This window comes from Dama dama, chromosome 15 (assembly GCF_033118175.1).
Source record: "Dama dama isolate Ldn47 chromosome 15, ASM3311817v1, whole genome shotgun sequence".
NCBI lineage: Eukaryota > Metazoa > Chordata > Mammalia > Artiodactyla > Cervidae > Dama > Dama dama.
Genome location: NC_083695.1, coordinates 25,489,735 through 25,506,767, shown reverse-complemented (window position 1 = coordinate 25,506,767; position 17,033 = coordinate 25,489,735). Strand labels below are relative to the sequence as shown.

General features: G+C 36.1%; 1 non-coding gene across 1 annotated transcript; it reads left to right on the top strand.

Annotated features, from left to right (window-relative positions):
- The first annotated feature begins 15,702 nt into the window (after window positions 1-15,702).
- On the top strand, window positions 15,703-15,807 carry LOC133070874 (U6 spliceosomal RNA). The gene has a single exon (XR_009696275.1). It is a non-coding gene; the product is annotated as a U6 spliceosomal RNA (small nuclear RNA).
- The last annotated feature ends 1,226 nt before the right edge of the window (window positions 15,808-17,033 follow it).

The window sequence follows — 17,033 nt, the reverse complement described above, 5'->3', positions numbered from 1 at the left end:
GGACTGCAAGGAGATCCAACCAGTCCATCCTAAAGGATGATCAGTCCTGGGTGTTCATTGGAAGGACTGATGCTGAAGCTGAAACGCCAATACTTTGGTTACCTCATGCGAAAAGTTGACTCACTGGAAAATATCCTGATGTTGGGAGGGATTAGGGGCAGGAGGAGAAGGGGACGACAGAGGATGAGATGGTTGGATGGCATCACTGACTCGATGGACACGAGTTTGAGTAAACTCCAGGAGTTGGTGATGGACAGGGAGGCCAGGCGTGCTGGGATTCATGGGGTCGCAAAGAGTTGGACACGACTGAGCGACTGAACTGAACTGTTTCTTTACCCCATGACATCAGAAATGTAGGATTGGAAAGTTATAAATGTGTACCATCCACCATCCCTATACTTTAATCACACATGTTTCAAAGTTGAAGTAACTTGGACTTTCCTGGTGATCCAGTGGTTAAGTGTCCTGCAAATGCACAGGACATTGGTTTCGTCCTTTGTCCAGGAAGATTCCACATGCCACAGGACAAGTATGCCTGTGTGCCAAACTACTGAGTCTTCACTCCAGAACCTGCAAGCTGAAACTATTAATACTGAGACTGAGTGCCACAGCCACTTAAGCTCATGTGCCTAGAGCCCATGCTCTGCAACAAGAAGCCATCACAATGAGAAGCTTGTGCACCGCAAGTAAAGAGTAGCCCCTGCCCACCACAACTAGAAAAAAACCTGTATGTAGCAATGAAGACCCAGCACAATAAAAAATAAAATAAAAGATAAATTGAAGTAGCTTTAATACGAAAAAAATCAGGGATACCTTGGGAACAAATGCGCCAACTTTGTTCTTGAAGTTTCTCTTCAGATCAACTGCTTTGTTGGTTAATATTTTAATGAGTCATTAACATACATACATTCTGAAAATACTGTTATCTATAATCAAGGACTCCATTGAAAAATATCTCAAAGTTTTAGACTTTGGCTCTGTGAGAACAGATGGCAAGCCAACTGTCAACATTTTCTTTTTTTAAGCACAGAAAACAAGGCAAGTACAATAAAGGATACTTTGTCCTTGTTAGATGTCTTAATTATATTTCCAAAGCAATACTTTTAATGCTAGAAAAGATAACACTCTAGGATCCTTGGAACTCAAAATGAGAAATAGGCACTGTATCCCAGAATTGAAGATGAATTGCTAACCATTTGAAGAGTGTAATTTAACTAATTAGTAATTTTTGCAGCTCTCTACCTTTCCCTTCCCTTAGTCAATTTTAACTTTAAAACTACCACCACCATCCTCCCCTGCCCCACTCCGCTTCCCCATAGGGATAAACTAAGCCTCCTCAAATTTTTAAAATAAAATTTCTCATTAATTTTCCCTGCCTATTAAGATATGGCCCAATACTACCCTTTTATAATGGTCTATTCCAATTTTCATTTTCAAGCCATTCCCATTGATTTGTATGCATCAACTCCAATCTTCTAGATCAATAATTTTCAATTTGAATTTCTTAAAGATCTAAAGTTTAGTTAAAGATTCTTAGACTTTAACAGGAAACAGGAAGGAGACCAAGAAGGGGGAGGAGGTCTAGATAATTTGACTTTAATGAGAGTAATCCATTTCTATATATTTTATAAATTTTCATGAAAATAAAATTTGAAAAATACAAACTGAATGGCTGTGTCTTGTTTAATTTTTTGTTGCTACAAATTTCCCTTTTGGTTTCCTATGGAACTTACATGTTTTACTGGATGAGGGAAAAGGAAGGAACATTTAGTATTTTGTCCATTTGAAGAAACAGAGAAAGGGAAAACAATATTCTCCTAAGGCTGGCATGGTATTAGAAAGAGGAGTAAAAATGTAAACTCCCTCAGGCAGAGAGTCTACTCTAAGCAGTAAATTGTCTAAGACTGCATTTCAGCGATCCTGTACTATTTGTCCCCCAGAAAAGACAAACCTTAGAAATGTTTATGCTACCTTCTGTTTAAAAAGGGCCAGAGTAAAGGGATACGTTATGAGTTGAGGTATGGAGTTGGATTAAAGTGCATTTTAAAAAATAAAGCCTATATAATAAAATGAAAAATGTCTTAATAAATTGTTCAAATTAAAAAAAAAAATACAGAAGGATCTTATAGAAGGCAAAGGCCAAAGACGCTTGAAATAGTATGAGAATTTTACAACAGGCATGTAAGAGGAAATGAATAAGGGTGGACAGAGAAGAATATTAAGGGAAAATACATGTAAAGGCTGAAATGTCCTCTCCCCTTGTCATATTAGAGAATTCTTTCATAACTGCTGGGAAGGATATAATTGTTCTAGCTGTAATCATCAGCATTTTATGCTCTTTTCAGAAAAACAAAAAGCATTGACCCAAATCCTAGAAACTGCCAAATTCTTACCACCATAATAATGCTTATATATCCTGCTTTTGCTAATTTCTAAACTTTCTTCTAAGACTTTCTATTTGGTCACTCTGTACCAAACAGGTTAAATAGTCAAGGAAAACTGTTTTCAATATATAAAAGAGAAAGAATGAACTCAACTCCTCTGAAATAAAAAGTGGGAGAGTTGTTAAATATTGTGGTGAGCTAGTGGATAAATACTGGAAGATGTTAATTGAGGTGGGGGTGGTCAATATGATTGTTGGCTAATTGGTATTGATCTAAGATTGGCTCCTACTCCTCTATGGAGATTCTGAGATAGACATTCTATTTTCCTTGATGATTACATTTCAAAGGGATGGTTTGCAGGTCCTTGACTAAGGCATATTTGGGTTGTAAATGTGTGTGAGAATATTTACACCTTGTATGGACAGAGAAAGGGTTTACAATTATAAGTTTTCTAAAGAAAATACTCTAAGAAAAAGGAAATCAGGAGCTTATAGTCAGGAAGGAAGCTGTCCAAAGCATATTCAAGCTGAAAAGAATATTAAGGCCCTCTTGCTTACTTTAAGATTAAAATAGCAAGCAATGGTGCTTCTTTTCTGACCAATAGCATCTCCAATTTGCTTTTCAAAGGTTAAAAATATCTATTTATAAGTTTGTCTTTCCCATAAGTTTAACACTTCTACTCCCAGAAATTACTTCAAAATTAAATGGTGAACTTCCAGTGTGAGATTATACTTCACTGTAATTTTGATTTGTATTTCTCTAATAATTACTGATGTTGAACATCTTTTCATTTGCTTTCTGGTCACTTGTCTTTGGAGAAATGTCTATTTAGAACTTCTGCTTATTTTTTGATTGGGTTGTTTTTAATGAGCTGTATGGTATACTTCAGAGATTAATTCCTTGTCAGTTGCTTCACTTAAAAATATTTTCTTCCATTCTGTGTGCTGTCTTTTTATTTTGTTTATGGTTTTCTTTGTTGTGAAAAAGTTTTTAAGTTTAACTAGGTCCCTTTTGTTTATTTGTTTTTATGTTCATCACTTTAGTAGGTGGATCCAAAAAAATATCCCTGTGATTTATATCCAAGAGTATTCTGACTATGTTTTCCTTTAAGAGTTTAATAGTACCAAGTTTTACATTTTGATCTTTAATCCATTTTGAGTTTATGTTTGTGTATACTATAGGGGAGTGTTCTAATTTCATCCTTTTATATGTAGCTGTCCAGTTTTTCCAGCACCACTTATTGAAGAGACTGTCTTTCCTCCATCATATGCTCCTTTGTCATAGATTAATTGGCCATAGGTATGTGGGTTTATTTATGTCTGGGCTTTCTATCCTGTTGCATTGAGGTATATTTCTTTCTTTCTTTTTTTTTTTTTTTTGCCAGTACTACATTGTTTTGATGACTGTAGCTTTGTAGCATAGTCTGAAGTGAGAGAATCTGATTCCTCTAGCCCTGTTTTTCTCTCTCAAGGTTGCTTTGGTTACTCAGGGTCTTTCATGTTTCCATATAAGTTAAAAAAAAATCTTGTTCTAGCTCTGTGAAAATGCAACTCAGTGTTATTTGTAGCATTATTTACAATAGCCAAGACTTGGAACCAATCTGAATGGCCATCAACAGAGTAATGAATAAAAAAGGTGTGGTACACGTATACAATAGAATTTTGCTAATCCATAAAAAGAATGAAATAAGGGCATTTGCAGAAACATGGATGGACCTAGGTTTATCATTCTAAATGAAGTAAATTTTATAGAGAAGGAAAAAATCATATGATATTATTTATATGTGAAATCTAAAAAAAAAAAGATACAAGTGAACTTATTTACAAAACAGAACAACACTCACAGATTTTGAAAATTAACATGTTTAACAAAAGGGAAAGGTAAGGTGGGGGAAGGATAAATTAGGAGTTTGGGATTAATGTATATGCACTATTATATATAAAACAGAAAATCAACAAAAAACCTACTATATAGCACATGGATCTCTACTTGATATTCCATGTTTCCCTATATGGGAAAAGAACCTGAAAAAAAAAGAATACATGTATATGCATAACTGAATCACTTTATGCCTGCTACTAACACAGCATTTTGAATCAACTATATTCTAATACGGGGCTTCCAGATGGGACAGTGGTAAAGAACCCAACTGCCAGTACAGGAGATGCAAGAGATGCAGGTTTGATGCCTAAGTAGGGAAGGTCCCTTGGACTAGGAAATGGCAACCTGCTCCAGGATTCTTGCCTGGCTAATTCTCTGGAAAAGGAGACTGGAAGGCTATAGTCAACGAGGTCACAAAGAGTCAGACATGACTGAGTGACCACTTACACACACATGAACATACTCTAATATAAAATAAAAATTAAATTAAAAAATAAAAAGAAAAATGGTGAACTTCCATTTCTCAGAAGTATATTGACAATTAGTAACATTTTGACTATATAAAGTAATGAAGAAAGGGTGAAGGAATTGACTTTTTAGAGAATTCCAGAGCACCATCAATAAGGTGATGACAAAAGCCAAGAACTCTATCATGACTCAGTAATTCTCAACCAGACTGTGCTGAACAACCTATGGTGGATAGGGAACCTTGACCAGCATAAGAATTGGCAGTTAGTGTTCCCCTAACAATTTCATTTTTATTGTGTTTTTTCTTCATAAATATAAGTGTGCAGCTTGACTGCCACAAACTTTCACACAGATATCTTCTTCAGTTCAGTTCAGTTCAGTCACTCAGTCTTGTCCGACTCTTTGCGACCCCATGAATCACAGCACGCCTGGCCTCCCTGTCCATCACCAACTCCTGTAGTCTACTCAAGCCCATGTCCATTGAGTCGGTGATGCCATCCAACCATCTCATCCTCTGTCGTCCCCTTCTCCTCCTGCCCCCAATCCCTCCCAGCATCAGTGTCTTTACCAATGAGTCAACTCTTCGCATGAGGTGGCCAAAATACTGGAGTTTCAGCTTAAGCATCAGTCCATCCAGTGAACACCCAGGACTGATCTCCTTTAGGATGGACTGGTTGGATCTCCTTGCAGTCCAAGGGACTCTCAAAAATCTTCTCCAACACCATCGTTCAAAAGCATCACTTTTTTGGCGCTCAGCTTTCTTCAAAGTCCAACTCTCACATCCATACATGACCACTGGAAAAACCATAGCCTTGACTAGACGGACCTTTGTTGAAAAAGTAATGTCTCTGCTTTTTAACATGCTCTTCTTAGGATACAAAAAATTGTTAAAGACATTATTTAGAGACTTTCCTAGAAATGCTTCTTTTGTAGAAAGAGTAAACATGCAAAGTTCTTTGTTCAAGTATATAGGGACGAATTTTTCTTTTTGAAATAATCCATAATCCTGACATTTATCAGTGCAGAAGATAATCTGTTTTGCAAACTTGACAGAGGAGAATATCAAATAGGCGTGAACAGAGTTAGGTAGTGGGTTGGTGTGGAGTAGAAAGATGGGCAGTTGAGTGGGTAGAAGATACAGCTTTTTAAACACAGTTTAGAGGGAGTTCTTGATTTATATCTTGTAAGACATTTTCTTGCACAGATGTTTTAACATATTGAATAATTAAAATAGTTAAGATATGAGCTGAATAAATTATTAAATCTGGTTATGGTTGAACTTTAATTTTCCAATTACTGAATCTGTTAAAAATGGACTTTCATAATAGAATTAAGGTCATGAAATTTGGCAATAATTCAACTTAACAACAAAAAGATTCTACTTCCAAAAATATTTCTTCCTTGACATCTCTTTTTAATGCTATCTTAAGTAGAATCACTGAATACTGTGTTCAGTAATAACTGACTGCCTTCAAAAATATGGAGTTGATTCATCTGTTGGTTCCACCATAATAGAAGCCTAAATCCAATTTCCCCACAATGTGGTGGCCTGAATCACCTCAGGTATTTTGGGCATGGTCCTCAACCTCTGGGCCACAGACTGATACCTTCTGTCAGATTAGTAGGAGCTTTAGATTAGAAATGAAGTGCACAACAAATGTAATGTGTTTTGATCATCCTGAAACCATCCCCCCTTCCCTAGGCTGTGGAAAAATTGTCTTCCACAGAACTGGTTCCTGGTGCCATAAAGGTAGGAGACTGCTGTTCTAGGGAAATACTGATCCATAACAATGGCTATCTGTTTCATTTGCATGAGCTCTGGGTCACCTTACAAAGAACCTCAATGATTAACCTTTACATCTTGAAGATCAGAAAATATAAGGAAATATAGGATCATATGACCTCATGAATTTTCTTCCTTAATGATAGCTATCATACAAATATTTTCACCTCTATATTTTCAAAAACATGTGGGTTGAGCCCTTATTATAATTTTAGAACCATTGTAATTGTACCAGAACACTTATTCTATCCTGCTCTGATTCTTAAATAATCTATGTGGACCTAGATGGTACAGTAGCAATATAATTTTTCAGTTGTAAACTTTTGGCATGTTCAGAGGGAATAAAAATGCATAAACTCAGTTCAGATATATAGGTAATAATGCAAGTGAGGTAGACTAGTATACAAAGGAGTAGGTAATTTTTCTTTTTTCACTCATAAAGGGTATTTGGTAATTACATTTTTATAGGTGTTATCCTACCTCAAAGTGCGTGCTGGGGTTGAAAACGGTTTTACCCCAATGATGAGTAGAAATAATTTTGGTTAGGATTCTTTAAAAACCTGGATTAGAGGTTACAAACAGATTCAAAGTGGATTAAAATACAACCTGTCAAAACCATATTTGACAAATGGTGAAATAAAATCTTTTTCCTCTCATTTCTATGCTAAGTATCTCACTAAAGACATTCCCTAACTCTGTTCTGATTTGAAGAGCAGAAATAGAGTTAGATTAGAAGCAGTGACAGGAAACACAGAAAAGGTTTATAAACTCGAATCCAAAACAACAGAGTAAATAGCAACAGGACCATACTTATCAATAAATACCTTAAATGTAAATGGGTTGAATGCCCCAACCAAATAACAAGACTGGCTGAATGGATATGAAAACAAGACCCCTATATATGCTGTCTACAAGAGACCCACCTTAAACCTAGGGACACATACAGAATGAAAGTAAAGGGCTGGAAAAAGACGTTTCACTCAAATGGAGACCAAAAGAAAGCAGGAGTAGCAATACTCATATCAGATAAAATAGACTTTGAAATAAAGGCCATGAAAAGAAACAAAGAAGGACACTACATAATGATCAAAGGATCAATTCAAGAAGAAGATATAACAATTATAAATATATATGCAACCAACATAGGAGCACCGCAAAATGTAAGGCAAATGCTAACAAGTATGAAAGGGGAAATTAACAGTAACACAATAATAGTGGGAGACTTTAATACCCCCCACACACTTATGGATGGATCAACTAAGAAAATTAGCAAGGAAACACAAACTTTAAATGATACAATAGACCAGTTAGATTTAATTGATATCTATAGGACATTTCACCAGAAAACATTGAATTTCACCTTTTTCTCAAGTGCACATGGAACATTCTCCAGGATAGATTGCATCCTGGGACATAAATCTAGCCTTGGTAAATTCAAAAAAATTGAAATCATCTCAAGCATCTTTTCTGATCATAATGCAGGAAGTCAACTACAGGAAAAAAAAAAAAAAACTGTTAAAAATACAATCATATGGAGGCTAAACAACACACTTCTGAATAACTAACAGATCACAGAAGAAATCAGATAAGAAATCAAAATATACATAGAAATGAATGAAAATGAACAACAACCCAAAGCCTATGTGATTCAGTAAAAGCAGTGCTAAGGGGAATGTTCATAGCAATACAAACCTACCTCAAGAAACAGGAGAAAAATCAAATAGATTACCTAACTCTACACCTAAAGCAACTAGAAAAGAAGAAATGAAGCACCCCAGGGTTAGTAGAAGGAAATAAATCATAAAAATTAGGACAGAAATAAATGCAAAAGAAACAAAGGAGACCAGAGCCAAGATCGACAAAGCTAAAAGCTGGTCTTTGAAACGATAAATAAAATAGACAAGCCATTTTCCAGACTCATCAAGAAAAAAAGGGAGCAGAATCAAATCAACAAAATTAGAAATGAAAATGGAGAAATCACAAGAGATAACAAAGAAATACAAAGGATCATAAGAGACTACTATCAACAATTACATGTCAATAAAATGGAAAACTTGGAAGAAATGGATAATTTCTTAGAAAAGTATAACTTTCCAAAACTGAATCAGGAAGAAATAGAAAATCTTAACAGGCCTGTCATAAGCACAGAAATCGAAACTGTAATCAGAAATCTTCGTGCAAACAAAAGCCCAGGACCAGATGGCTTCTCAGCTGAATTCTACCAAAAATTTATAGAAGAGCTAGCACCTATCCTACTCAAACTCTTCCAGAAAATCGCAGGTGAAGGCAAATTTCCAAACTCAATCTTTGAGGCCATCATCACCCCAATAACAAAACCAGACAAACATGTCACAAAAAAAAAAAAAAAAAAAAAGAAAGAAAGAAAGAAAGAAAGAAAACTACAGGCCAATATCACTGATGAGCACAGACGCAAAAATCCTTAACAAAATTCTAGCAAACAGAATCCAACAGCATATTAAAAAGATCATACCTCATGACCAAGTGGGCTTTATCACAGGGATGCAAGGATTCTTCAATATTTTCAAATCAATCAATGTGATATACCACACTAACAAATTGAAAGATAAACACCATAAGATTATCTCAATAGATGCAGAGAAAGCATTTGACAAAATTCAACAACCATTTATGATGAAAACTCTCCAGAAAGCAGGCATAGAAGGAACATACTGCAGCATAATAAAAGCCATATATGATAAACCCACAGCAAACATTATCCTCAATGGTGAAAAATTGAAAGCATTTCCCCTAAAGTCAGGAAAAAGACAAAGATGCCCACTCTCACCACTACTATTCAATAGTTTTGGGAGTTTTAGCTACAGCATTCAGAGAAGAAAAAGAAATAAAAGGAAACCAGATTGGAAAAGAAGAATTAAAACTATCACTGATTGCAGATGACATGATCCTCTACACAGAAAACCCTAAAGACTCCATCAGAAAATTACTAGAGCTAATCAATGAATATAATAAAGTTGCAGGATATAAAATTAACACACAGAAATCCCTTGCATTCCTATACACTAACAATGAAAAAAAAAGAAAAAGAAATTAAAAAAAAAAAAAAAAAAACAATTCCATTCACCACTGCAATGAAAAGAAGAAAATATTTAGGAATAAATCTACCTAAAGAAACAGAAGACCTATATATAGAAAACTATAAAACACTGGTGAAAGAAATCAAGGAGGACACAAATAGATGGAGAAATGTACCGTGTTCATGGATCGGAAGAAGCAATATTGTGAAAATGAGTATACTATCCAAAGCAATCTATGGATTCAATGCAATCCCTATCAAGCTACCAACGGTATTTTTCAGAGAACTAGAACAAATAATTTCACAATTTGTATGGAAATACAAAAAATCTCGAATAGCCAAAGCAATCTTGAGAAAGAAGAATGGAACTGGAGGAATCAACCTGCCTGACTTCAGGCTCTACTACAAAGCTACCCTCATCAAGACAGTATGGTACTGGTACAGAGACAGAAATATAGATCAATGGAACAAGATGGAAAGCCCAGAGATAAACCCACGCACCTATGGACACCTTATCTTTGACAAAGGAGGCAAAAATATACAATGGGGAAAAGACAATCTCTTTAACAAGTGTTGCTATGAAAACTGATCAACCACATGTAAAATAACGAAAATAGAACACTTTCTAACACCATACACAAAAATAAAATCAAAATGGATTAAAGATCTAAATGTAAGACCAGAAACTATAAAACTCCTAGAGGAGAACATAGGCAAAAACTCTGACATAAATCATAGCAGGATCCTCTATGACCCACCTCTCAGAATAATGGAAATAAAAGCAAAAATAAACAAATGGGACCTAATTAAATTTAAAAGCTTTTGCACAATGAAGGAAACTATAAGCAAGGTGAAAAGAGAGCCTTCAGAATGGGAGAAAATAATAGCAAATGAAGCAACAAAGGATTAATCTCAAAAATGTACAAGCAACTCCTGCAGCTCAATTCCAGAAAAATAAGTGACCTAATAAAAAAATGGGTCGTAGAACTGAACAGACATTTCTCCAAAGAAGACATACAGATGGCTAACAAACACATGAAAGGATGCTCAACATTACTCATTATCAGAGAAATACAAATCAAAACCACAATGAGGTACCATCTCATGCCAGTAAGAATGGCTGCTATTAAAAAGTCTACAAATAATAAATGCTGGAGAGGGTGTGGAGAAAAAGGAATCCTGTTACACTGTTGGTGGGAATGCAAACTAGTACAGCCACTATGGAGGACAGTGTGGAGATTCCTTAAAAAACTGGAAATAGAACTGCCATACGACCCAGCAATCTCACTGCTGGGCATATACACCAAGGAAACTAGAGTTGAAAAAGACATGTGTACCCCAATGTTCATCACAGCACTATTCACAGTAGCTAGGACATGGAAGCAACCTAGATGTCCATCAGCAGATGAATGGATAAGAAATTTGTGGTACATATACACAATGGAATATTACTCAGCTATTAAAAAGAATGCATTTGAATCAGTTCCAATGAGGTGGATGAAACTGGAGTCTATTATACAGAGTGTAGTAAGTTAGAAAGAAAAACACCAATACAGTGTATTAATACATATATATGGGATTTAGAAAGATGGTATCGATGACCGTATATGTGAGACAGTGAAAGAGACACTAATGTAAAGAACAGACTTTTGGACTCTGTGGGAGAAGGTGAGGGTTGGCGGATTTGAGAGAACAGCATTGAAACATGTATACTATATTATGTGAAATAGATCACCAGTCCAGGTTTGATACATGAGGCATGGTGCTCAGGGCTGGTGCACTGGGATGACCCTGAGGGGTGGGATGGGGAGGGAGGTGGGAGGGAGAGTCAGGATGGAGAACACATGTAAACCCATGGCTGATTCATGTCTATGTATGGCAAAACCCGACCACAATGTTGTAAAGTAATTAGCCTCCAATTAAAAAAAAAAAAAAAAGATTAGAAGCAGTGATAACAGCAAAAAGGCAGAAAAGGAAGTCCCAGCCCTCATCAGCCAATAGACACACTAATTTAATATCACTTTAAGGCCCAAAATACCTTTATGAAAACTCTAGAATCCAGTTAAAAAGTTTCAGTATGCTAGATGAGTTCAAAACTGAGAACACTCACACTGAAATGTGTAAAAGCAATTTCAGTTAACCTGTGTCAGCACTTCTACTAAGCCAGCATAATTAGGAGCAAGAGAAATCCTCTCAGCCATCAATTTCTCCATGAGTGGAAAGAGTTAACTATGCAACAACCCTCAAGCCACTTTGAGAGAGACCTGTTACTATATAATCTCACTCATAATGCTGAGGGAATTGACATAGTCCCAACATTCGGAGTCAGTTAAGAAAAAATGAAGGGGCTGACAGGTTTCAACAGCTGGCATGGCCCTGAGAAATTCAGAGAAGGGACATAATGTTGAGACTTTTCCTTCAGAAAGGAAAAAGAGAAGTGGAGCTTCCACTCAAGGCACAGAATTTCAGTGCACTGGCCTAGGGAAAAGGACTGAATGACTCTCGGCAGCCAGTGTGGCTCTGCAGACATTGAGAGAAGATGGTCAATCCTGAGACTTGTTCATCAAGAAGAGGGGAGAGGGGCTTCCCTGGTGGTCCAATGGTTAAGAATTCACCTTGGTCATATGGCAGTTCTATTTCCAGTTTTTTAAGGAATCCCCACAATGTTCTCCATAGTGGCTGAACTAGTTTGCATTCCCAACAACAGTGTAAGAGTGCTGCCTTTTCTCCACAACCTCTCCAGCATTTATTGCTTGTAGATTTTTGGATAGCAGCCATTCTGACTGGCGTGTAATGGTACCTCATTGTGGTTTTGGTTTGCATTTCTCTGATAATGAGTGATGTTGAGACATACCATATATATGTCTTCTTTGGAGAAATGTTTGTTTAGATCCTTGGCCCATTTTTTGATTGGGTCATTTATTTTTCTGGAATTGAGCTGCAGGTGTTGCTTGTATATTTTTGAGATTAATCCTTTGTCTGTTGTTTCATTTGCTATTATTTTCTCCCATTCTGAAGGCTTTCTTTTCACCTTGCTTATAGTTTCCTCTGTAGTGCAAAAGCTTTTAGGTTTAATTAGGTCCCATTTGTTTATTTTTGCTTTTATTTCCAATATTCTGGGAGGGGGGTCATAGAGGATCTTACTGTGATTTATGTCGGAGAGTGTTTTGCCTATGTTCTCCTCTAGGAGTTTTATAGTTTCTCACCTACATGTAGATCTTTAATCCATTTTGAGTTTATTTTTGTGTATGGTGTTAGAAAGTGTTCTAGTTTCATTCTTTTACAAGTGGTTGACCAGTTTTCCCAGCACCACTTGTTAAAGAGGTTGTCTTTTTTCCATTGTATATCCTTGCCTCCTTTGTCGAAAATAAGGTGTCCATAGGTTTGTGGATTTATCTCTGGGCTTTCTATTTTGTTCCATTGATCCATATTTCTGTCTTTGTGCCAGTACCATACTGTCTTGATGACTGTGGCTTTGTAGTAGAGCCTGAAGTCAAGCAGGTTGATTCCTCCAGTTCCATTCTTCTTTCTCAAGATTGCTTTAGCTATCCGAGGTTTTTTGTATTTCCATACAAATTGTCAAATTATTTGTTCTGATTCTCTGAAAAATGCCGTTGGTAGCTTGATAGGGATTGCATTGAATCTATAGATTGCTTTGGGCAGTATACTCATTTTCATAATATTGCTTCTTCCAATCCATGAACACGGTACATTTCTCCATCTATTTGTGTCCTCCTTGATTTCTTTCATCAGTGTTTTATAGTTTTCTATATATGTCTTTTGTTTCTTTAGATAGATATACTTCTAAGTATTTTATTCTTTTTGTTGCAATGGTGAATGGTATTGTTTCCTTAATTTCTTTTTCTTTTTTCTCCTTGTTAGTGTATAGGAATGCAAGGTATTTCTGTGTTTTAATTTTATATCCTGCAATTTTACTATATTCATTGATTAGCTCCTGTGCATATACACCAAGGAAACCAGAATTGAAGGAGACACGTGTACCCCAATGTTCATTGCAACACTGTTTATAATAGCCAGGACATGGAAGCAACCTATATGCCCATTAGCAGATGAATGGATAAGAAAGCAATGGTACATATATACAATGGAATATTACTCAGCCATTAAAAAGAATACATTTGAATCAGTTCTAATGAAATGGATGAAACTGGAGCCCATTATACAGAGTGAAGTAAGCCAGAAAGATAAAGAACAATACAGTATACTAATGCATATATCTGGAATTTAGAAAGATGGTAACGATGACCCTATATGCAAGACAGAAAAAGAGACACAGATGTATAGAACAGACTTCTTGACTCTATGGGAGATCGTGAGGGTGGGATGATCTGAGAGAATAGCATTGAAACATGTATATTATCAACTGTGAAACAGATAACCAGTCCAGGTTGGTTGCATGAGACAAGTGCTCAGGGCTCGTCCACTAGGAAGACCCATAGGGATGGGATAGGGAGGGATGTGGGAGGGGGTTCAGGATGGGGAACACATGTAAATCCATGGCTGATTCATGTCAATGTATGGCAAAAACCACTACAATATTGTGAAGTAATTAGCCTCCAACTAATAAAAATAAATGAGAAAAAAAAAAAATTGCCTCGCAATGCAGGGGACACTGGTTCTATCTCTGGTCCAGGAAGATCCCACATGTCATGGGGCAACTAGGCCTGTGCACCACAACTCCTGAGCCAGTGCTCTAGAGCCCACAAGCCACGACTATTGATGTGACACACCACAAATATTGAAGCCTGTACACATAGAATATGTGCTGTACAGGAGAGACCATCACAGCAAGAGGCCCATACACTGCAACCAGAGAGTGGTCCCCACTCTCCAAAACTAAGAGCTGGGCACATCAAAAACAAAGCCAAAGAGCAACCAGAAATTAATACGTAAATATTTAAAGAAAGGAGTGTGGGACAGGAGCTGAGTGTGCATCCTATGTTTCCGTCTTCTAGTGCACTGTCTCAGGAAACAGAGAGAAGGCTTACTGTGGCCAGCACAACTTTGAGCCTGAGAAAAGTTGCACAACCTTTTATCTTCCAGGAAGAAATGAGAGGAGTAAAACATGTACATTCATAGAAAAGTTTCAGTTTTGCCAGAATCTCTAGCCAGTCTGATTGGTGAAGGTCTTTCCTTGATGAAACCAGTCTAAAAAGACTCAGACGTGCACAGGCACAAAATGAAAAAATACAAGAAACATGAGGTTTTAAGATTCAAGGATGGTTCAATATATATAAAGTAATTAATGCAATGTACCACATTAATAGAATAGAGGTTAAAAATCACATGATTATCTCAATAGATGCAAGCAAAGCATTTGATAAAATTAAGTACATTTTCATGATAGAAGTTCTCAAGAAATTGGATAGAGAAGGAATGTACCTCAACATAATAAAGGCCATATATGACAAGCTGATAGTTAACATCATACTCAATAGTGAAATGTTGAAAGTTTTGCTAAAATCAAGAACAAAACAGGGATGCCCATGCCCCTCCCCTCCTCTTTAACATAGTTTTGGAAGTCCTAGCCAGGGCAAATGGACAAGACATCTGATTTGGAGAAAGGAAAATTATATTTTTGCTGATGATGCATTTTAGAAGTAAAAGAAAATCCTAAATACTCCACATAAACTGTTGTATAAAATCAACAAATTCAGTAAAAGATAGAAAAACATATAAAAACCAGCTGGATTTACATACATTCACAACTAACTCTTCATAAATAGAATTAAGAGAACAATTCCACTTAAAATAGCATCAGAAAGAATAAAATACTTAGGAATAACTTTAACCAAGTAGTGAAATATCTGTATACCAAAAGCTATAAGACATTGATGAAAGAAAATGAAGAAGACACAAATAAATGAAAGGATAATTTGTGTTCATGAATTGGAATGATGTTAAAATGTACATACTACTAAACTACAAATTTAAATACATATTTTACCAACTGATGTTTGACAAGTAAATACAAAATGGGGAAAGGATAGTCTCTTCAACAATTGCTTCTGGGAAAAGTGATGTCCACATACAAAAACCTGTAATTGGATCCTTATCTTATACCCTACACAAAAATCAGCTCAAAAAGGATTAATGACTTAAACTCAGTTGCTTGCTTTGGCAACACATTTGCTAAAATTGCAACTATACAGGGAACATTAGTCTGGCCCCTATGCAAGGATAACACACAAATTTGTGAACCATTCCATACATTTTTGTTATTTAAAAAAAAAAATGCCTTAAATGGTAAAACTCCTAGAAGTAAACATGGAGGAAAATCTTCTTGACATTTTTCTTGATAATTATTCCTTGGATGTAACACCAAAAACACAGGCAACAAAAGCAAAACAAACAAGTGGGACTACAACAAACTTGAAAGCACACTCTGTGGAAAGGGAGAAAGAATTTGTAAACCATGTATTGACAGGAGGTTATATAAAATATGAGGACCTTATAGAACTCAATGTGCTATGCTGTACTCAGTTTAATCTGACCTTTGCAACCCTATGGCCTATAGCCCACCAGAGTTTGCTGTTCATGGGTTTCTCCAGGCAAGAATACTGGAGTGGGCTGCTATTTCCTCCTCCAGGGATCTTCCTGACCCAGTGTCTCCTGCATCCCCTTCATTGCAGGTGGATTCTTAACTGCTGAGCCATCAGGGAAGCCCATAGAATTCAATAGTGAAAACAAATAGCCCAATTTAAAAATAAGCAAAGAACTTGAATAGACATTTCTCCAAAGAAGACATACAAAGGAAAAAGATGCAGATTAAAGACAGTCAACATCACTAATCAGCAGGGAAATGCAGTGCAAAATTATATATCACATCTGTTAGGATAGCCATCATTTTTTTTTAAAGGTAAGTAATAGTGAGTATGTGGAGAAATTTTATTCTTGTACAGCATTGGTAAGATTGTAAAACGGTGTGTCCATTATGGTAAATAATATAGAAGTTTCTCAAAATATTAAAAATAGCACTACTGTCTCAGTCCCACTACTGGGCATATATCCAAAAGAGTTGAAGTCTGGATCTCAAAGAGATATCTACACTTCATATTTATTATAGCATTATTCACAACAGCCAAAGTATGGAAACAATCTAAATATCCATCCAGTTGAATGAATTAAGATGATGTAGTATACATACAGAATGGACTATTTTTTTGCCTTAAAAAAAAAGGAAATCCTGTCATATGTAAAAAACATAGATGAACCTGGACAACACTGTGCTAAGAAAAATCAGTCAATCATAGAAAAATGAATACTGCATCATTCCATTCATCTGAAGTGTCTTAAATACTCCAATTCATGGGAGCAGAGAATAGGATGGTGGTTAGCAGTGGCTGGGGCAGGGGGTGGAAAAATGGGATTTGTTACTCAATGAGTATATAAAGCTTCAGTTATGCAAGATGAATAAGTTGGAGAGATCTATGATATAACA